The 23018-nt window shown below is 37.1% G+C and overlaps 1 long non-coding RNA gene across 1 annotated transcript in view; it reads left to right on the forward strand.

Moving 5' to 3' along the window:
• LOC147829209 (uncharacterized) overlaps positions 1-23018 on the forward strand; it is a 115622-nt gene that overhangs the window by 43497 nt on the left and 49107 nt on the right. The window contains exon 3 of the long non-coding RNA XR_015449313.1: positions 1-23018. This exon is cut by the window's right edge and continues 49107 nt beyond it. This is a non-coding gene — a long non-coding RNA (uncharacterized LOC147829209).

The raw sequence follows: 23018 nt of genomic DNA on the forward strand, positions 1-23018 counted from the left end.
ATTATTCATCTGGAATTACTTTTGGGGGTGGTATCAGGTAAAGGATGAAGGAATTAACCAAGCACCATCTCCTGAAGCATTTGTACTTCTCCAATTGAACTGCAGTTGCTGCCTTTGACATAAATCACACAACTATGTAAGTGTTGCTAGATTCTCTGCCCTGTTTTCTGTTTCTGGTCCTTTTATTTATCCTTGTGCTATTACTACACTTTCTTAATTGCCTATAATTTATTTTCAACCTTTTCATGTCTTTTTAGGCATACCCCTTATTAGCAGCATATAACTTGATTGTTTTATAAGTCCACTTTGAAAACAGTTGTGTTTTTAAAAGGTTTCATTTTTTAAACTAAGGCATTTATATTTATTGTTATACTTGATGAATTTGACCTACTTTTATGTTTTCTATTTAGAATTGTTTCATGATTCCTTTCTTTTCATTGTTTATCTTACTTTAAAAATATATAAAACCAAAATAATTTTAACCATTAAAATTAATAAGTTTACAAGTATCCTCTTCATTCATGTCATTGGTATCAACTCTGTTACAGCTGCCAGTGGTTTTTCCTCAGAATTTCTGTGTTCTGTGATTTGCATGTGTCCCCCTAAGTTCATGTGTTGGAAATTTAACCTCCAAGTTCATATGTTGATGGTGTTTGGATGTGGCCTCTTTAGGAGGTGATTTGGGTAAGATGAAGACATGAGGCTGGGGCCTGCATGCTGGCATTAGTGGTTTGATAAGAGAAGGGAAATCAACCGAAGCTAGCATACTTTCTGGGACTTGCCATGTGATGCCCTCTGCCATGTCGTAAATGCAACAGTAAGGTCTATTTGGTAGGTTTCAGTCCACGGTCAGTTGGCCACAGTGCTTTTGGGCCTGTGGCCAGCAGCACATCATGATGAGAGCACCTGGCTTATGTCATAGTGGCTGGGAATTGAGAGAGAGAGAGATCGGAGGGGGTTGTGGTCCCAATATCTCTTCTAAGGTCATAACTCCCTTCCATGGGGTCCTAGCTGTGCACCTCACAGCAGCTGAGAAACAAAGAGAGATGGAGCTGAGCAGCCGGAGAGAGAAAGGGCCTAAGGATGAGCTACACTTTTCCAGGTTACACCCCACTGACCACTTCCTCCAACCAGGCCCCACCTCTAAACATTTCTGCACTGGGGACCAACCCTCAGTACCTGCACCTGTCTTTGGGGAAACTTCATATTTAAATCATAACAAACAGTAACAGAGCGATACACTTCAAAGATTCACATTTTAGTAATCCTTCCACCTTGTATTCTTTGTAAACCATTGAATAGGGTCACCACCTTTGTCATGGTCTCCTTTGTGAGCCAGAGTGCCTTCACCAGCTCTGTGGCCTTATATAAGCCACTTATTGACTCATGATCTTAGTTAACTCAATCCAGACACTGGGGTGAATTCATTAAACTCAGCCTTGGGACGTCTTACAATTAAAACTCTCATGCTTCCATGACATGTCATGTTTATTTTTTATATTACTTTAAAAATAGCCACAAAACAAACCAGCCTGCAGAAACCATAGCTCCTGTATTACTATGCTTTCCTCCCACGTAATTGCTTTTCGTTAACTTTGGGCCAGCATGTGGTGGTGTGGTAGTGAAGAGCTTGTTCTTTACAAAAATATATCTGCTTTACTCCTTTCACTGGCTGGTATGGTCAAGTTAATGTGTCAGCACCAGATGAACTTGTTTATAAGAGCTTTAAAACCGCCACTTCACAGGCCTCTGCTGTGACCCCTACATGGCTAACATAGCAACCTTTGCCCACAGACAAAGAAGAGCCTGCACTTGGGGTTAATAGAATCTTCAAAATTCTCTGACATGATGAAAGACAATAAAGACACATGAATGATGTTAGAAAACACGATGTTAGGATCTATACCCTCTTTTAGGTATCTAAATTTTAACAATGTTTTTCCTACTATTCTACACAAGAAGGAAGACATTTCTATTTAGTATTTCTGTGTTTATTTAGACCAAAATCAGTCCCTTTGTAGAATACCATGATAAGGATAATCTAGTGGATCAGTGAATCGTAACATAACCACACAATAGTGAGATACAAGTAAAAGAAAATGCAATCCAACCCTGGATATTTATCTCTGCACAACTGTAGCTGAGTTCCTTTGCACAGCAGTGTAAGTGGCCAATTTTCTTCCTCTATTTGTTTTGAGCAGTGTGTAGGGAACTCATGTCTGGGTACAAGAGCAAGATGGCCCTGCTGGCAGCAAGTTTCTTTCTCTGTTTAAGTGACTGCCTATAAAATGAAATAATTGTTCTACATATTAAAAGGAGTTTTGGTAATGATTTTAAACTTCACCTCCAAAAACTTTTTTCAGAATCCACCATAGAAATGATTTTAGCATCAAAGACATTGTTTCCAGCTTGTGAAATCCCAGGTTAACCCACAATGGAGCAAAGTTTAATCCTCAGCAAAGCAGGGTTAGCACAGACCTGTGGTATTTTAGTGCCAGAGATTCTTGGAAATGACCTGCAAGATGTATAAAAAGATTTCACCAGTGCATTCAGAGGGAGGTGAAATGAAATGTGTCCAACACTCTGCCCAGGCTGCGTTTGTCCAGCATTTTAAATGAAAGGCAGGTGTTGCTCTGGAGCTAGGTGAGACAGTGATCATAAAATACGCGTTTATCTACTCAAAGGCTGTAGGGCACATGAGCATTTACATCAAAGGCAACATTGGGCTACACAGTGACCCTCAGCCAGGTTGCACAGATACCACAGGTCAGAAAGGACCTCTATTTTGAGATGGTTCTTTTTTCACCTCCTAAAAAGCAAATCAGAATGTAAGGCGATTTAAGAATGACCCCCCCCCCCCAAAAGGGTAGGGGGAGTAACAACAAAATAAAGTGATGAATTCAGTCAACAACTACATAAATGAGCTTGGAAGTGAACTCTTCCTCGGCCCAGCTTTCAGATGAGACCCAGTTCTAGTAGACACCTTGATCCCCACAGCCTTAGGAGGAAGCCCGAGAGCAAAGCACCCAGCTCAGCTGTGCCCAGATTCCTAGGCCAGGGAAACAGCAAGGGAGGAAGTGGGTGTGGTTTTAGGCTGCTGGATTCCAGGAGAGATTTATTACCTACATGGATAACTACTGGATTCTGTGTGATATTAGAAAAACCTCTTAACTCCTAGGGGCCTCAGTTTTTACTTCTGCCTGGTGCACAGAAGGGCCCAGTAAATATTTATGGCCTAAATGATGCAAGATGAAGAGATTAGATGAGATAATGTCTAAGATAAGATCAACAGTACTTGCCTAGAAAGCTGTAACTCTTGATGGTAGATCTGAAATACAGGTTGTATTACTTTCAAGCATTGAGGAAGCGGAGATATAGAATCAACCATTGATGGGGGTGCAGATTGGCAGCCAGATAACTCTGTTATCCCAGATGTGAGTTGGCTTCTCTGGGCATCTTTACACGAGGAAGTCAAGGACTTCTGGAAGCCCTAGCAATGGTTAATGCTCTTGTATCATCTCCCTCCCACTAGTCATTTCTCAGGTTTTCCTCTGTTGATAATTTGTGAACAAGTTGAGATGCACCGTGTCTCATTCATGGCTTTGTGATAGTGCTGTTGTTCTTGAAAACTTTTATTTCATGTTTAATATTTCCAAACGCTGTTGTGCACAATAGATGAACATGTTTGGATGAATGGGTCATTTCTTCATACAACACTGGCACCACATTTTCACTGGAAACATTAGCCTACCATTTCATCAAATGCTTGCTTAAAAATGAAAATTGGGAACACCATGGTCTAGTACTTGTTAGTTAAGCTTTCACTTTTAACACTCATGCCATGCACTTCCAAGCTAAGTACATAGCAGGCATTCATAGAACTACTTGTTGATAGTTAAAGGCTGCAAGCATTTGAAAATATTTGTTGAAGCTCATGGAAATACTAAATGACTACAAAGCTAGTATTTCTTTGGTAACAATGTCTGCTGAAATGAATACTTTCAATGGGAAACAAAAGCTGGTAAAGCATTTACTTTGAATCCGTATACTTACTACTTTAAAACAGAATTCTAAACATGGAAGTCATTTCTGTATGCATATGGCATCGATTAAGAGTGAGGTCTAGGAAAATTTCTCATATGAAAGACTTTCCAAGATTTAAGTATATGCATGAGTGGGCTTGTCCTCTCGTGCCTCCTTAAAAACAGCAGCGCATCCTCCATATCTTAGCTGTCCATATTCCCCAAACATTCAAGCACAGAAACCACAGTAACCTTCACAGTTCTATCTGCATAATTACTTCACAATATTTTGCACTTTTTTGTTGATTAAAAAAAAATTATGTACTACATATTTCCCACTTTTCAAAAAGAGATACAATGAAAATGCATCTAACGCTCCCATTCCTCGGAGGTAACTATTATGAATAATTTCTTGTGTATCCTCCCCCAATTTTTTAATGTACAGACACACCACATCTAATGTAACTGGCCCTCAATATTTAGACTGGTTTTCATTATTAAAAACTTGCTGCTGTTAACTTCCTTGACATTGTGCATGTGTGCAAGTGTCTCCATTTGTAAATCCCGGGAAGTTGGAATTGCTAGACCAAATGATGCAAACATTTAAAAAATTTTGATGAATATTGCCAGACTGAGCCTATTTACATACAAAATAGCAAATACAGATCCAACTCCCACTTTCATCTATGGAGTATACATACCTATATCCCAACTTAACTTGTGTGTCACCAGACCAGTTCATCAAATGAACAACTTTCTTTTTTTACTTGATTTTCTTGACGTACTATTATGGTCAAGTGTCTTTTCATATATTTGTATTCCATTTATACTAATTTCTTTGAACTGGATGCTTCTACACCTCTTTCCTATTTTTCTATCAGATTTTTGGCCACCTCCCCCAATCCCTGCAATTTGAAAATTTCCACTAGCTCTGAGTAGAGCTGTACATTTATAGTGATATATACCAAATCCTAGATCAAGGGTTCTTAGAACAATGTAACCACCATAACATTCTCATATATGATTTTTATTACCCTTTAGCTGCCATGGCTCTGGGCTTTAAAAAATACACATGGTCTGTCTTCCACAAAATGGATTTCAATTTTTAATGTCAGCTCTTAGGGCCTCCGTTTCCCTTCCATCTTCCCCTTAATGATGTGCTTGGGGCTCAGTCTTGGCCTCCAGTATCCTGCTTCTATGAGAGCATTAACTCAGGTCCTGGTTTTCATTGGCTCTTTCTGGATTACTGTGAAGTGCCATGGTGATAATAAAAATAATTGCGTGCTTCACTTGGAAGTGTTAAAGCTAAGGGTCACTCGGAGAAACTGATTTTATCTAGTCAGTATGGGAAGGGTTTAGGAGTCTGGGACCATGGGTTTGTCTTGATCTAGCTAAGGGACTCTTCAGAGAGGCCATGTAAATAGAATATATTTATTCATTCTTTTGTTTTATGTATTTTCTTAAAGGTCACCATTTATATTCCAGTTCTCTATTCTTCATGTGTTGTTTTCTGAGAAATGCAAAGCCTACAGGGAAAATGAACAGTATTCCAGAATCTGGCTCTTTCGAGATTTTCAAAAGTAACTCTTATTGGTATCATTGGAGGCGAGGCTCCCCAGTGCGTCCTACCCCGGCCAAATGCCTGGAGGGTAATGGATTATCTTCCTCTCAGCAGATACCATGGGAGATAGTTGCAATGGTTTATGCATTCTGGCCAGAAAACACTCCCTGCAGACGCAGGGGAGAATTCTTCCTGCGTTCTCCCGCAGAGGTCCGCGGGGACTTAGCCTGGCTCAGGGAGTGTAAACCCCGTGTACTGTAAAGAGACGATCAAGGACAGCATTGGCACTAAGTGCTTGTTCAAAAGTTTCCAACTGTTCTAAGTTTTCAAAAACAGAGAGTTAGTTCTTATGCCTTTAGCCTTAGGGAATACTTAGAGAAAGTGCCTTTAAACACTCCCTCAAAATGTCTAGATTTTAGTAGGAGGAAAGAAAACCATAATAAGAACAAAGCTATTGGTTTTGTTTAGGGATAGGAAAATAGAATGGCAGGAAAAACAATAACAACAACATCTTCCATGGCAAAAACTTATGTTTATCTATGATTTTTAAAGGCATTTTCAGATGTAAAACCAAACCATGGCTGAGCAAAAATTATTTGGTAGCTCAAAAATATTTCCTTGACATGTAATTGTACTGCATAGACAAGCTTGGTAATAATGGACATCTTGGAAAATCAGCAAGAAAAATCTTTAAGTGCAATTCAAACAAACAAAAGAGCTTTCAGAGGTAGAAAAAGAAGAAAAATGAAAGGAAGGAAGGTAGGAAAGAGCAAAAAAGAGAAGTCTTTGAGGTGGAATTGTGTCTGCAGCTAAAATCTAGGATCAGGGTTATTGGAAGATTGATGCCATTACCAAGAGCATATTTAATCAATGCAATTTCATCACAAAATGTTTTTCTGCTTGTTCTACAGAGCTTAAAGGACAAAAGGTTAACAAACACTTAAAATTACTGGTCATATTAAGCTTTTGTTTTGTGATCTGTAGTCCCCAGGGAGGCCTTCAATTTGGGCCTCAATTGACAAAAGGCAGATTCAGGAAATTATTTATTTTGCTCGTTTTTCCATCTGGGCTTCTACATTAATTGAATGGATTCATTTGGTGCCATTTTTGTTCCCTTTAGAATTTTGGTCATGAAAATTAAGAATCATAATTCTAATATCTCACACAGTCTGTGAGTAATGGCAGGATACTTTATTGCATTGACCTTTCCAGTTTTCTAAGTTTTGATTTGCAGAGTTCTTTCCTCCCTTCCAGTTTACTTATTATGATTATTAATGAGGAAGCAGAAAAATGGCCATTCAGTCAAACTTTAGGGAAAGGAACATAATAAATGGTCTCTGTCTAGGATCTAACATTTGCCCCTAAATACAGTAATTATTAGGTTGCTTGATGATATGCTGAATTTTACAAGGCTCTTATTAGGGAAAGAAAAAGAACATAATAAATCCACTAATGTGGGTAATGACTGGTATGGAAATTGAAAATGGTTCAAAATTAACCCACTCCTTTTTTCCATCTTCTAAATGCCCCCTGGGTCCTAATATTATTCATCACAGAAATATACTTGCTTTTCTTTCATTTCAACTAGTTTTGCACTGCCAAGAAGCTCCAGAAGTGTTTGCAATTAAGTGCTATCTGGCCTTACCCAGGCATTGCCAACAAGCAAAACTAAAACTGAAGGAAAATATCTAATAAGTGTGCTTCAGTACACTAAGTTACAAACTGTCCTGTGAGCTCCTCATGTTGGGCCCAGTGCCAGTCCCCTGTGCCAGTCCGAGCAGCATGGGGACTGGAAGGTGCTTACTGAGTGGAAACTCAGCCTTCCCATTAGGTCCTCTGGATGGCTGCTCAAGGGTTACCTAGCAGTCTTCTCTGTTCTGTTTTCCCACTTCTGTATAATAAAAGGCAACAATATAATTAAATGTAGGGCTTTCTGTGTTCCCTTTAAAGGTGCCAAGAGACAAGGGTGAAAAGGGCATGGTGAAGACAGAGATGGGGATTGTTTAAAGGGGGGTTTTCTATTTCATAGCTTAATGAATGTTGGAGGTCAAAATCTTCATTTTTTGCAATGCTATTGTTTAACTTGTTTAATCTATAAAACATGTCTTTGAAATAAATTCTTTATGCCTATCCAAAATATACTCACATGATGAGGATAAAGCTGAAAAAATGCAATTGAAAACAGACTTTAATATCATACCAACTTTCTTGCACATATCTCTAATTGATGTTTGAAAGTTTTTAAAAGCTTAATTGAAATGGGAATGGGTTAGTGAAGATAAAAGTCAAATTCATTTAAGACCAAGTTTCAGGTTTACAAAATAAAATAGAAAAAACAAAAGAAAAACAAAAGTAATAAACCATAAAATCTCATGCTTCATAAGCTATGTAGTAAAGAATTATCTACCATAAAACAAGAACAAACATCATACTGAATAGTAAGGGATTAGAAATACTCTTATTAAAATTGGAAAAAAGAAAAAGATGTCTATTATTATCATATAATTCAACACTACATTGCAGTTTACCAATGTAATAAGATAAGAAAAAGAAACCAAAAGTATAAATGGAAAAAGAGGAACAATCAAAGCATTCACTACTTACAGATATGATTTTTGTTAGGGACTGGCTTGTATATACTTACCTTTATCCTATAATCTTAAAGTCTAACCTCTGCACCTCAGAAAGAAATCATATGTTGGAGGCAAGGTCTTGAAAGAGATGATTAAGTTAAAATGAATAGATGATTAAGTTAAAATGAGTTTTTTGGATTTGTTTTGTTTGTTTGTTTGTTTAGGATGAGCCCTAATCCAGGGTGACTGGTAGCCTTACAAGAAAAGAAAATTTGAATGTAAAAATAAAAATCCCATTCAGCATACCAATTTCAAACTTGAAATAAACACCTAGGTAGAAATCCGGCCAAAAAGCACAAGATTTTAAAGGGGGAAGCTCTAAAATTTTACCAAAATGTATTAAAAGTTTTAGACAAAGGAAAAAATATGTCATGTTCCTGGATGGGGAAAATCAATTGTAAAAATGACAATTCTGGTTTCAAATTAATCTAAAGATTCAGTGAAATGTCAATGAAATTCTCATCGGGATATGTTTTTAAGGCTTAATGAAAGGATTCTAAAGACTTTAAAGGAAAATATCAAGAATTTTATAAGCAATTTTTGAAAAATTAAAGGGGTAGAATTTTCCTTTTAGCCATGAATACGCCATAAAGATACCACAATTAAATCAATGGATATTTGTTTAGGACTAGATCAAACATGCAAAATAGAAAGTATGCATATGTACATAGGAACTTTTAATTGACAGTATTTAAAATGGATTGAGAAAATGTCTATTCAATAGATAATGTTGGGATAATTGACCCACAGCTGAGAAAACAATAAAGTTAGACTTCCAATTAAAGTTATATATGTAAATGGAATTCTAATGATTTAAAACATAAAACACTGAAAATAAACCCAAAGAATTCCCAGAAAAAATATTTTACTTTTTCACTATAATTTTAGGGCAGAGAAGACCTCATTAAGCAAGATGCAAAACAAAATTTAAAACTTCTTTGCAATATCATACATTACAATTTAGAAATCATGGAACAAAGTAGGAGAAAATAGTTATATAATATATAATAGAGAAAAAATTGAAACTTTATAAAGCAGCCTACTAATAATAAAGAAATGGTCAAGAAACCATCAGAATAATAGACACAGGGAAAAACAGTTCATTGACACTTTGAATGGCCCACAGATTTAGGAATTCTGAGCCTCATTCAATTAGAAAATCAAATAAGACAATGAAATATCAAATTGTATCAACCACTGGTAAAAATGAAAAAGATTTACATGTCAAGGCCTGGCAAATGTAGAGAAATGGATACCTTTTTGGAGGCCTTTTTGGAAGGCGATTTAGCAACATTCTGTCAAAATTAAAAGTTTATTATACCCTTTACTTTGAGAGTTCTCTTCTGACAATGTAGCCTAGTGAAAAGCGTACACCTGTGCCCAAAGACGTGCATGCACCACTGCCCAAATCTGTTCACCACAGTGAGTGCCATGCGCTGGTGTGTGCTGGCTGCCTCAGGCTTCCATGACAAACCCCACAGGCTTGGTGACTTATACCACAGGACTGATTGCTTCATTTGTCTGGGTACTGGAAGTCAGTAGGGCTGACAGGTTTCCTCCTGAGGTGTCTCCTGTGGCTTGTGGGTGGCTGCCTTTGCTCTGTCCTCACTTCATCTTTCCTCCGGGTATGTCTATGTCCTAATCAGCCTTTTTTTTTTCTTTTTCTGGTACTGGGGATTGAACTCAGGACCTTGTGCTTTCGAGGCAGGTGCAGTGCCACTGAGCTAAGTCCCTGGCTAATCAGGCTTTCTTATAAGAACACCAGTCCTATTAGATTAGGGCTCAGGTCAGTGATCTTATTGAACTTTAATTATTTATTTAAAGACACCATATCCAAATAAAGCCTTCTCAAGTATTGGGTTAAGACACGATTCAGCCTGTAACAGTTGGAAACCTCCTAAATACAAAAGAGAAAAGTGGTTGTGATACATTCAGGCTATATACAAAGGTCATTAATAATAATGTATGTCAGTGAAAGCTTTTCACAATATTGCTGAGTGAAAAAAACATGTATAATTCCACTAAATGTGAATGGAAGAAGAAAGAGGAGTTGATATGGGTATATAGCAATATGTATGCTGAGAGAGGGAGAGGGAAAGAGAGAAAGAATTGAAAGGTTATGTAGTTGTACCTCAGTATGCTTAGATCTTTTGGTATCCTCTTCCTATAGATACGAAAATATGAAAGTGTTCAATTTTTAAAAATAAAACAGCACAGAATTCATGCATAATCTGGACATATCCTCCCATTGACTTTAAATCATCTCTAGATCATTTATCATACTTAAAACATTACCTACATATCACTTCATTGGAGTGGATTTAGTGTAGTAATCAGCAGAAAGCACATTCAAGTTTTGCTGTTTGGAACTTTCTGAAACTTAAAAAAATATTTTTGATATGCAGTTTTTTGAATCTGCAGATGTAGAAGGGGAGCTGCACACCAAAGTGCCAGGGATGGTTGCTTTTGGGAAGGAGATAGAAATAGAAAAAGAGAGGGCAGGGTAGCAGGTAAAGGTTGAGTCGTGTGCTTTGCTCTGTATACTTCTCTTTGCTTACATATTCTACAATGGGAGCCAAACACTAAGTTACTGAACCAATGAAAATGACATGAGCACATACACCAAAGGAAGTTTGGGGTTTGGGATTGAACAAAACAAAATTTCCAACTATTTAACATTGTTGGGTGTTTTCAAAGTTCTCTTCAGAGTTGAGAGCAGCCCTGAGTCAATTTCTTTTCTCCCTTCTGTTTGCTTTTGTGAGGAGCATGAATTAATGTTCCGATCGCCTGGCAGAGCAACGTTAAAGTGCAAAGAGCAAAGGAGGTGTGATGTGAGAAGGGAGCCCAGCAGCCTTTCCCTAGGAGGCTGCGCCTGCCCCTAGGCCTGGGGCAGAGAATTCGCTGGGAGCTGGCCAGGCCCTGATGAGCAGGTGGAGCCACCGCCTTCCCCGCTGCAGCCACCAGCCCTGGCCTGGGATCTCTGGCTTGTCTGCATCCTGGATGCAGCCGCTGGTCCCGAGCAAAATCTTCAGAACTGACTGAAGATTAAGCCCCCCGTTGCCGGAGCTCCTGGGAGAATTGGAACTCAGCAGGAAATGAGCTGGTGAACAGGAGCCCCAGTACAGTAGAACATCAGCCCTTCTCCTCCACAGTCTAAATATTTGCCATTGTCCTCAAAATAATTTAGATTCAAATATAACACGTGGTTATTGTCACCCTCCCCATAGAGTGGTGGAGGGGTGCCTTGGGGAGAAGCATAGCTGCTAATAGAAAGTTCTTTCATTTTTCTTGTGATGTTGGCTGATTTTCCAATACTTCTACTCTTTTGTCTTCATGTGAAAGTGTCATACTTAATATACCCACCTCGAAAGCATCACGAGGCTTAATGAACTCAGTCTTGAATCTCCTTGTGAAATATAATTATCACTGTATTTATTTTATAACTATTAGAACTTTTCCTCATTTCATGGAACACCACAGCAGCCAATTCTAATTTCTCTCCAGAATTGCAGGGAGTAAAATCTACTTTCCCATTTGTTCATGATGGAGCCTGGCTTGGCAAAGGGACCAGAGCCCAAGAAGAGGGGCTTTCAGAAATGGACGAAGTGAAAAGACAATCTCAAATCTTCCCTCCCCTCTTCCTTAACTCCTCTTGAAATAATAGAGAATGGAAATTTTATAATGTGCTAAAAGTAAATGTCTCCAGGGTAAATTATATGATATATGTATTCCAAAGCTCAGTTGGATTTTGTGAGAAAAATTCCTTTGCTTTACTCTGGTAGACTCCCTATCCCTTGCTATTCACACCTGTTCAGAGCAGCATTTATGTGGAGTAGAGCATTAACTGGAACAGGTCATGCTTAACTACTAAACAAACACCATTAAGGTATTAATAAGAAGTATCTGGTATTGGGCCATCTTGTTTCCTTTTTTAAAAAGTTTTGGGGCTGAGGGGGTAGCTCAGTGGTAGTGTTTGTATAGCCTACAGGAGGCCCTGGGCTCTACTTCCAGTATTACACACACAGAGCCCTTTCATTTTTTGAAATATACACATACTGAACAGTGCACAAACCCTAAGAGCAAACTCAATGGAATTTGAACAAAGCAAATACACCCATGTAATCACCACCCATATCAAAGTACAAACTATTCCTGTCTCCCAAGATATCTTCCTCATACTCCCTCCACATCATCGCACATCCGTTAAAAGTAACGATGATGCTGATTTTTACCACCATAATTAACATTGCCTGATTCCAAAGGTTCTGTAAGTTGTATTATACAATTATAGGCTTTTTCATCTGGTTCCTTCATCGAGCAAGATGTCTGTAACAGTCATGCACATTGATATGTAAGACAACACTGCATTCTTTTCTATTATTCTATAGCATTCCATTGTAGATGAGCCAATATACTTATTTGTTCTAGTGGTGGTATACATTTAAATTTGTTCTTACTTTTGGAATCAAACTGTTAGAACTTGTACATGTCTCATGGATGAATATATGCACACATTTCTGTTGGATATATCCTTAGGAGTGGAAGTGCTGGGTCACAGGCTCTGTGTGTGTGTGTATGTGTGTATACATGTGTGCACATGTGTGTAAGATTTGGTAGACACTACCAAAAGGCTTCCCAAAGTGGCTGTCATAATTTATACTCTCATCAACAGTATATACAAGTTCTACATCCTTGCCAACACAGGCATTATCAACTTATTTTAATGAAAATAAGCGAGTAGGTGTGCAGCATCTTGCTGTGGCTTTAATTGGTATTTCTCCCATGGCTAATTATGCTGAGCACCTTTTCATGTGCCTATTAGCTATTTGGATATTCTCTTTTGTGAAGATCCTACACAAAAATCTTTGCATGTTTTTGCGTTATTTATCTTTCTTTCTAATATTTTTAAATTTTCCATTAGTCCATGTTTGCAGTACATAACGATTATATGCATTGTAAGGAGTTGGTATTGTGCATAACACACCTTAATGATTTTTTCATCCCCTTTCCGACCCTCCTTGCTCCTCCCTCCATCTTTTGTTTCCTTTCTTTTTGCAAAAGACCTGTCTCGCTTGGGCTGGGGATTTAGCTCAGTGGTTCCACCACTTGCCTTGCAAGCACAAGGACCTGAGTTTGATCCCCAGTACCAAAAAAAAAAGAACAAGATCTGTCTCCCTGTTTTTACCATTTATCCTTTTTTTTGCTCTTTAATTTATTTATACTTTGTGCTTCTCATATAAAAGAAACTATGTGATATTTAAGCTTGTGAGTCTGATTTGTTTCACTTAACATTATGGACTTAAGTTACATCCATTTTCCTGTTAATCAAGAATAATTAGAATCTTTCAATACTGAAATTTCCAATCAATGAACAAGATATAATCCTCAGTTTATTTAGTACTGCTTCAATTTCTCTCAGCAATATTTTATACTTTCTGGGTAAAAATGTAAAGATTTTGATGGATTTATTTCTCAGTATCTAGTGTTTTTGATGCTGTTACAGATTCTTATGTAATTTTTGGTAGTACATAGAAATAAAATTGATTATTACATATTAATTTTATAGCTAGATATATGTTAAATTAATTATTGACCCTAATAGTTTCTCTGTAGATTACTTTGCACTTCCTACCTGTACAGTCATATTTTCTGTGAATAATGTTAGATTTCCGTATTTCCAATCTTCATACCTTATGTTTCTTTTTGGCATATTTCATGTGCTTGGATTTCCAATATGATGTTAAATAAAATTGATAAAAGCTTATATCATAGTTTCATTTTTAATTGCTTTTTCTCAATTCTGTGTTTGAGGATTCTTTGCCACCCCTTTCCCTCCCCCCTTCCTTCTATGTTTTTTGGGTAGAGAGAGGTTAATTATTTAGGACTTCACATTTAAGTTCATAAAGAGATTGGTCTGTAATTCCTTTCTTTTTCAGGTTTTACTATGAAGATTATACTAGCAGCATTTTATCGCTCTTTATTTTCTTGAACAAGTTGCATCTGATCAGTGTTATGTCTTCCTTACATATAAGAAGAATTCACCAGTGAAGTCTTCTAGACTTGCCGTCTTTTCGGTATTGTGGTTTATATTGAAATGGCCCCCAAAGCCTTGTGTGTTTGGAAGGTGCTTGGATGATGAGGCGCTTTGCTGAATGTATTAGGTGTGCTGATAGGAGGTGGGGCCTGGTTGGCGGTGAGTCACTGGGGTGTGACCTGGAAGGGTGTATCTCCTTCCCCAGCTCCTCCCTTCTCTCTCTGCTCCCTAGTCTCCATAACAGGGGCAGATTTCCTCCACAGCAAACCCTTCTACCACGCTGATTCTGCCTTAGAACTGACAGATCGTGCATGGATCGAAACTTCTGAAACTATGAGCAAGGATAAACCTCTCCTCCTTTAAATAATGGGTGTCAGATACTGTGTCTCAGCGATGAGAAAGGTGACTAACAACTGTGGGACATTTTCAAGCAGAAATTCAATTTCTTTAATTCGCAAGACTGTTCAGATTTTCTATTTCTTCTTAGAGCAGTTCTTAAAAATTCTTTTCTTTTCAATAAAATTGTTCATTTACATTTTCAAATTTATTGTCATAAAGTTGTCCATACTTCGGCCAGCTATCTCTTGCCACGGTGGTTCTGCAGATCAAAGCATCCCAGAGCTTAGTGGTTTAAACCACCAGGAGTTTATGCAGCTCACAAATGTGCCGGTCGGTCAGGCTTGCAGGCAGGACTCGGCTGGGCACATTATCTCTCCTGGGCTTGACTCAGTCCCATGACTAACGGTCTTCTCATGTTTCTTGTAAGTTTGAAATTTTCAGAAGACCCTGGTTTTATTTGTAGAATGTCGCTCAGTGTGAGTTTGTCTAACGTTTTCTCATTTTTGGCAAGAATGCCTCGAAGAAATCTCATGCCCTTGTCAGTGTATCTTATCGAGGAGTTCATGATATTAGTATGTTTTATTGTCATTGATATTGTCTTTGGCCACTTCATTAGTGTGGCGTCTTCCAGTGGTATTTACTGTAAAGTTTCTCTTTTCTCCACTGTAATTAATAAACAACTTCAGGGAGATATTTTAATGCTATGCAAATAATGTTCTCAAACTTTTGCATAGAAATCCCTGTGTTCAATGTTTAATGGTAATGGCTTCTATTTCCATCTGTATTAACAGAAATGACTCTATATTGAAGAGTTGTTCCTTATCCCTCATTTATTTATTAAGGCATTATTTATAACACTATAGATTCATGGATATTTATTTTAACACATGGGTTATAATCCAGTACTATCATTATTTTGTTACTCAGTTCATTCCAAATTTGGCCAAGAGGATCCCTTGCTTTTTGAGCACTTCCTTATTTCTGGCACTACAAATATTTGAGGTTGGCTTGTCTTTTCCTTGACCTTGCTCCGAAGTCAATCACTTCTTTAAGGAGCTCTGGACTCTTTTATGGGAGAAAAGTGCTTAGAAACTAATTAGTACTAGGTGACCTCTCTCAGGAAAATGAGATAGGAACTATAACTATATATTCTTATGCACACATGAACATCCATTGTATGCCTCTATCTTTTGCTTATACACTAAAAACTTAAATTCATACTAAAATTCAGATTTCAGCCAACAGCACAGGGTTTATTTTCACTTCTCACTTTGTTAATTTTTTGCTTCTATCATAGTATAAAATCTAGCATTGTCTATATTATTTTCTTATTTAGTCAGTCCTAATATACATAAACAAGTTTTGGAATTGTTAAACTGCACCCCTATGAGAAACAAATTTACTAAGTAGGGTGTAGCAACTGTGTAGAATTCTTTTCATTTTTAGTCTTTAAAGGATACAAACAGAATTCTTGTTTTCCAAAGTTACTTAGGTTAGCTCTTTCCCACTTCCTCCAACGTGGTTGTTATTCATTTGTAGAGGGCAAGCTGGATTGGATTTGTAGAGGGCAAGCTGTTTTGTATTTTCTCTTTCCTTTTCTCAAGGATTTAAAACCAGACAAAAGAGTAACCCCACTTCAGTCATTTAAGTAAAGACAACATTTTAGGGATGACACACAGTACCGACAAGATGAAGTGAATCTAAGTTCCTCAATGGCTTAGTGGAGCAGAGATTTGAGATTTCCCACTACCTTTCATGTAAAAGCAGAATAAAACTTAATCTTATTCAAGCCATAGCATATGGTAGGGATGAGAGAGGTGTCTTTTTGTTATAGCAGCTTAGCTTTTATTGGCCTAACACACCATCTAATTGAAACTGATGCTATGCATGCTTTTCTGAAGATATTTGGATGCTTCTCAGGATTAGATTCTCAGAGTAGAGACAGATATAGACCAAGAAGTTACCCATGCATTCATAGATAACAAACAATCAATGAATAGATTATAACAGCAATAACACAGGTAAAATGTTTTCTTACCATGCTTTATGATCTCCAATTAGAATATTTTTCCATTGTAAACTTCATTTCCGTAACAAATATGCTATGATTTAGAATACTTGCAATCCAGCCATGGAATGTTAGTATTTTTCTTTAGTCAATATAAAGTATGCACTGAGAATTTAATAAAATAACCAGCTGGGTGACACTGAATATATTCTCCTCAGTTCTCTGGATGCACACAGAGGGAAGAAAACTGCCCAGTCGGGGAAATGCAAATAGAAGACACCTGGCCAGATAATAATTTGAACCACATCAGTCTGGAGGAGGGAGAATAGGCCCCAGAGGACTGTTCACATACCAAAGTATCAGAATGCAAAAACCGTCCAAGGAGCAATAGTTTTGTCCTGTGTGTGCCATGAACTGGGGTGAGGCCTGGTTTGAAAGGCTAATGAGATTTTGGTCAGCAGGAAATCCAGGTTAAGAATAAGAGAATGAAAGCCTGGGAGCAAGAAGGAAGGAATGGAAGAAAGACAAGTAGGAGAAATATACAAAGAAAACCAGTAAACAAGCTACATAAGCTGCATAGAGAGAGGTTAGTTCATGCTCTCCCTTAAAGGTCATAAAACTTTCCTGTGGGACCTCCCTCTGCAGATGTGCGACACGCCCAAAGGAAGCCTCTGCCGGAGCTCAGTGACACAAGAATCACACCTCATCTCAGGGCCCTTCCAGCTTTCGGCAAAGCTTTTTGAACTTTACACTTCCGCAGAGTTTCAACTTTCACGCAGGCACCTCCCTCAGGCATGTAGGAAAAGCGCCAGAGGGAACAGAGGAGCAACTTTTCTCTAAGGTTTAACTTTTAGGGCTCTGTATTTTCCAGTGGTCTCTTTGTCATGTGACCATTTATGCCCATGGTAGCTAAACCATGGGAGACCTAAGGGCTCCCACAGGAAATTTTCTCCTTAGTCTATCAAGCAGAACAGATGGTAGACCAGAATACCCATGCACTTCCCCAGGGAAAGGAGCCTGGCCTCCTCTACCTCCCCAAGGGGCTAGGTTTACATGTACAGCAAGGCTTTTCAGCTGCAGGTCCTGCATTCATGGATTCAACTGAATGTGGGTCAAAAATATCTGTAAAAATGCATCTATACTCATCATGTGCATTTTCTAATGTCCGTATTTCCTAAATAATACAGGATAACAAATATTTACATAGCACTTATATTGCATTAGGAATTATAAGTAATTTAGAGATGATTTAAAGGATGTGGGAGGGCATTTGTAGATTATATGTAAATATATGCATTTTATGAAAGGGACCCCAGCATTCATGAATTTTGGAATGAGGGAATGGCCTAGAACCAGCACACCACAAATATCAAGGAATGACTTTATTCTTTAGTGGTCTCCATATATTTTTATAGTTGTCTCTCCTTCCTAGAAAACTTTGCCTTTTCACTTTTTGTGCAAGTTTTTCACCAGAGTATGGGAATTTTTAGGCAATTTTTAGCCACTGTCAATTATGAGTTTACATTATTTGTATATGAGTTTACATTAATTACAAGTATACATTTATTTATACAGGAATGAGGATGTAAATTTCACTGCCCAGTATTTTCTAGAAGAATGTTGTCTTTTCTCTTAGAAGGTTAATATAAACTCATAATTCACACTAAATGTGTTTTTTTCATTTAGAGTGTGTTTGTGCTTTTAAAATCATCACTTATAAAATGGTAGAAGGATACATTTAAACATTCTTTAACAAACTGACTTCATGAGCTTGTTTAGAGAACAATGAAAGATAATAAAATGTTACTTACAAGCTATTAAGGATTAATTAAAATACCTAATTAAACCAAAAGATGGGGGAAAAAGAACAAGTAACAGGCGGGATATGTAGAAAACAAAAGGCAATATGGCAGGTTCAAACTTAAATATACTGGTAATTATGCTAAATATAAATGAATGAAAAAACTACAAATAAAGGACAAGTTTGTTAGAGAACAGTAAGACACACCCAAGTATATGGTACTTACATAAGACTTACCCTAACTATGAAAGATATAGAAATATTGAGAAGAAAAAATTGAAAAAGATGTAAAATGCATATATTAGAATAATTAAACTAGTATAGCTATCTTACTAAAAAATAAAGGCTTCAACACAAGAGATATTGCTAAAGAGGGACATTTTATAAAGATAAAAATATGACAAATTCAATCCTGAATTTACATTCAATAAATAAAATAGCTTTTTAATGTGTAAAGAAAAAAGTGACAGAATTAAAAATAGAACCGTTCCTACACTTACAATAGTAGATCTTTAAAACAATTTCTCTCAGCAGCAAATAGAATAAAAAGACAGAAATTGAGCAAATACACAGGAAATTTGAAAAGTAAGAGTAACACAATTTACCAAACTTGTAGAACTCTATGCTCAGCATCTGTAGAGCACACACTTTTACAATCCTCATGGAACACTTACCAAAATATGCCATATTCTTGGCTATAATGCAATCTCAACAAACCTCAGGGGATGGAAACCATATATAATGTTATCTGAATGTAGTAAGATTAAGCATGAAATCAGTGGTAATAAATAAATACTATTGGAAAAAATTCCTGTATGTTTGGAAGCTGAACCATATACTTCTGATTAACTCATGGATAAAAAATGATTACAGTGAAACCTGAAATAATATATTGAACTAGATGATTAAAATATGATATGTCAAACTTGTGGGATGCAACTAAATCTGTTCTTGGAAAGATACACACAGTTTCAAATCTATATCTTAGGAAAGAAAGCTAAGTGAACAAATAGGCTAAGCATCCATTTCAAGTAGGTATGAAAAGAACAGCAAATTAACTTCAGTAAAGTGAAAGCATGTAATAAAGATAAAAGAATCAATGTAATAAGTAATAAATACATGCATAACAGAGAAAAATCAACAAAATCAAAAGTTGTTTTTTGAAAGGACAAAACCCTACTAAGAAGTAAATCTCCACTAATACTTTTACTAATAAGTAAATCACCACTAATACTGAAAATGAGACAGATAAGAGATTATCAAAACCCAGAAATGAAGAGAGGGTTCTTGTATGGAAGACCTCAAGAGTGTAAAGAAGAAAGAAAACCAATTTTATGCAAGTTGAAAGGCAGGGCTCATTCTATAAGGTCAGCAAACTGTGAAAACAAAACCTGAACAAGGATACTATGAGAAAAGAAAATCATAGGCTTATTTTTTTCATAAACAGATTTTCAAAATCCTCAACCAAATTGAGCAAATGAATCCAGCAATATGAAAAAGGATAACCCTTCACAACCATTTTGGGTTTCCTCGAGAAATACAAGGCTGGAATGACTTTTGAAAATCTATGTAGTTCATCATGCTATTAGAAGAAAAGAGAATGCCCAGTGATTCTCCTAACAGCTTCAGGAAATAGTATTAGAATAAACCCTATTCTAGAAAAAGATTTTTAGCAAACTCGAAAATGAAGGGAGCATTTTAAAATTTGATAGAGAATCTTAAAAAAAAGAATCTATCTTCAACTTAATGTGGAAAATTGTTTTCCTTGCACTGGCAAACCAAGCCCTGAAACAGCTGGTAGACTCCTGGGGTGGGCGTGTACAGGTGGAACCCCAGACAAACTGCTTTCCTCCTCAAGCCAATATTACTGAAGAATCATCCCCTATCATTTTCTCACCTCTCAATTATTGGTTTCCATTCTGCTTTCTTTTCATTACACTGTCTCTCTTGCCTGTATTTCATTTTGCTTATTTCTGTCTATTTTCTTGGTAGTAAACTGTTGATTCCCTCTTTGGAACTGTGAGCATGTTTTCTCCAGTAAGTGGCATTTAAATACAAATTGCCAATTTTCTGAAACTTTAATATGTCTTTGTGAACTAATTTTCAAAGCTCCGTAAAGTATGCATTTGTATAGGATCACATTTACCATGTCCAGACTTACTTTTTGTGCACTGAACCGTGTATTGGACTCAACTGTGAGTCTTGTGTGTACTACATTCTCTCTTTCTGCACCTTCATAGAAAATATAAAATTCTATTCATAAACATGACTTATAATACATCCTGGCCACCGCACTTAAAAGATTGTTTGGTTTGTATGCGCCTATCTCCACTGAGGAAGCCCAAATAAACAGCCTAAGGAGTCAATGTCACCATTGAATAGAATTTATTCAACATTCACTGCGCGGAGAATGCTCAAAAGATTTGTACTGTTTATATAGAATGAGTTGTAAAGTGTGTGGTCCATTGAGAGCCAAGAGAGTTTATAACAGAGTGGCTAAGACCCCCCTGAGAAAGCTTCCAGTGCATCCAGTCACCCTGTCTTACTTTATATACATGAAGCCCTGAATAAATAGCACTGAAGAGAGGCAAAGCCATGGCTGCTCTAGAGCGCCCTCAGCATAGGCACAAATGGGGCTTCATTTTCTAATGCATCCATTGCTTTTGCAGAGTATCTCAGCTGATGTCCTGAAGCAAAAACAGAAAAGCTGAATTTTGCCAAAACTTCCTTTGAATCACTGGGAAGTCTGAATTATTTATGTTTAAAGTGACAGTTCCATTACCTGATAATGGAATATATACAGCAGCTGGAATAACTGACATGTATGTCCTATGACACCACCCGAGACCAATCTTAATAATAAACAACAAACAATAGTTCAAAACCCTTAACATCTTTTCTCTTATTCACTTAATTAAAATGTTTGCCCCTTATTCCTTCCCTTAAAAGCTAGTTGGGAGCCCAGTTACAGGGACATCAAGACTTACTATACAGTCAGAATAATTGACACGGCATAGTTTTGGTGCAGAGAAAAAATTTTGATCAATGTAACAGAGCAGAGGGTGCAGCAATCCCTTCCTATATGAGACAACTTGATAGCTGGAAGAGATGTCATTGCAGATGACTAAGGAGGTAGAAGGGTTTTTACTATCCTTAAATATGTTAAATGGGCTATCCACATGGAAAAAATCAAATTGGATACTTACCTCACACTATATGGGAGAAGCTTCAACAGAGTCAAAATTTAAATATGCAAAGTAAAAATTTTAAGGCTTTTAGGCACAAATAAAGAGAATATGCTCATGAATTTAGAGGAACAGATACAGCCTATAGAGAGGAAAAGCCAGACCTGGTGATGTCTGCCTGTAATCCTGGAATATGGGAGGCTGAGTCAGGAGAATTGCCACAAGTTCAAGGCCAGCCTGGACTACACAGTGAGTTGAAGGCCAGCCTGAACTACATAACAAAACCCTGTCTCAAAAAAAAAAAAACAACTGAAAAGAAGAAGAAGAAGGAGGAGGAGGAGGAGGAGGAGGAAGAGGAGGAGCAGGAAGAAAAGAGGAAGGAGAAGAAGAAGGAGAAAAAGACACAAAGACAAGTTTGATACATTTGACTGTCTCAAAGCTGGGACTTGCTGTTTAGCAAAATTCACCATAAAAGGAATGAAAATTGTTACATAATGGGGCAAGATGTTTGCACTCACACAACTGGCAAGAAATTGGCATCCAATGTTTATAGTGCACTATAATAAATTAAAAAACTAATAGTAATACAAAAATAGGCAAAAGAAATAAATAAGTATTTCACTAAGGGTAAACATATATGGTGAGTTACAGAGAGGAAATTTGTTCAACACCATCGGTCATCAGGGAAATACAAATTAAAACTATAATAATGGACTTGATTTTATAGTGACTTGCTAGAGTATTGATGAAGCTATGGATCACAAAAACTTTCATCCCTTGCTAGTGGCTTTATAAACTGATCCACCCACTGTGGAGTAAAATTTCAAACAACATTTGAAAATCTTATAACCCTGAAATTTCACTTTGAATTACATTGTCCAGAGAAACTCTTAGACTATGTTCTTGGAGACACATATACATTCACTAAGAGCATGATTGCTCATGACATGGAAAACCGAATAGCCTAAATGTTTATAAACAGGCGAATGAAAATGTAATATGGAAGAATGCATAATATAATGATTTTTCCATTGATTGGCGTCATATTATAATTATGTTTCAAAGTTTCTATAAGCTGCATATCTTCTTTCCATGTATCAGATATTTTATCATCATCATTGTCATTGTAATCATCAAAGAATCTTACAAATTTTAGAGATAGGATCTCAACTTCCCTGTTCATTTGAGATCCACAGAACGAGAGCCTCACAGTAAGTTTACCCTTTATCCATTCATTTTTCCAGAGGAGTGCATTCGGATTCTACTTCCCGTGTCCTCTCATCTTCCTTCCATTTTGCCAGATTTCCGCTGTTCACGCTTTTTTCTGAAATATTTCCTGGACTTTGAGCCCAGTCTGCACAGGCTTGGGAATTCTCTTGTCCTATCAAGATGACCATACTCAGACTCCTAAGACTGGCTTTCCTTCTAACCTGCT

Source organism: Heterocephalus glaber, unplaced genomic scaffold, assembly GCF_053883595.1.
Source record: "Heterocephalus glaber isolate CG9 unplaced genomic scaffold, H.glaber_assembly_v1.0 deba00000676, whole genome shotgun sequence".
NCBI classification, from domain to species: Eukaryota; Metazoa; Chordata; class Mammalia; order Rodentia; family Bathyergidae; genus Heterocephalus; species Heterocephalus glaber.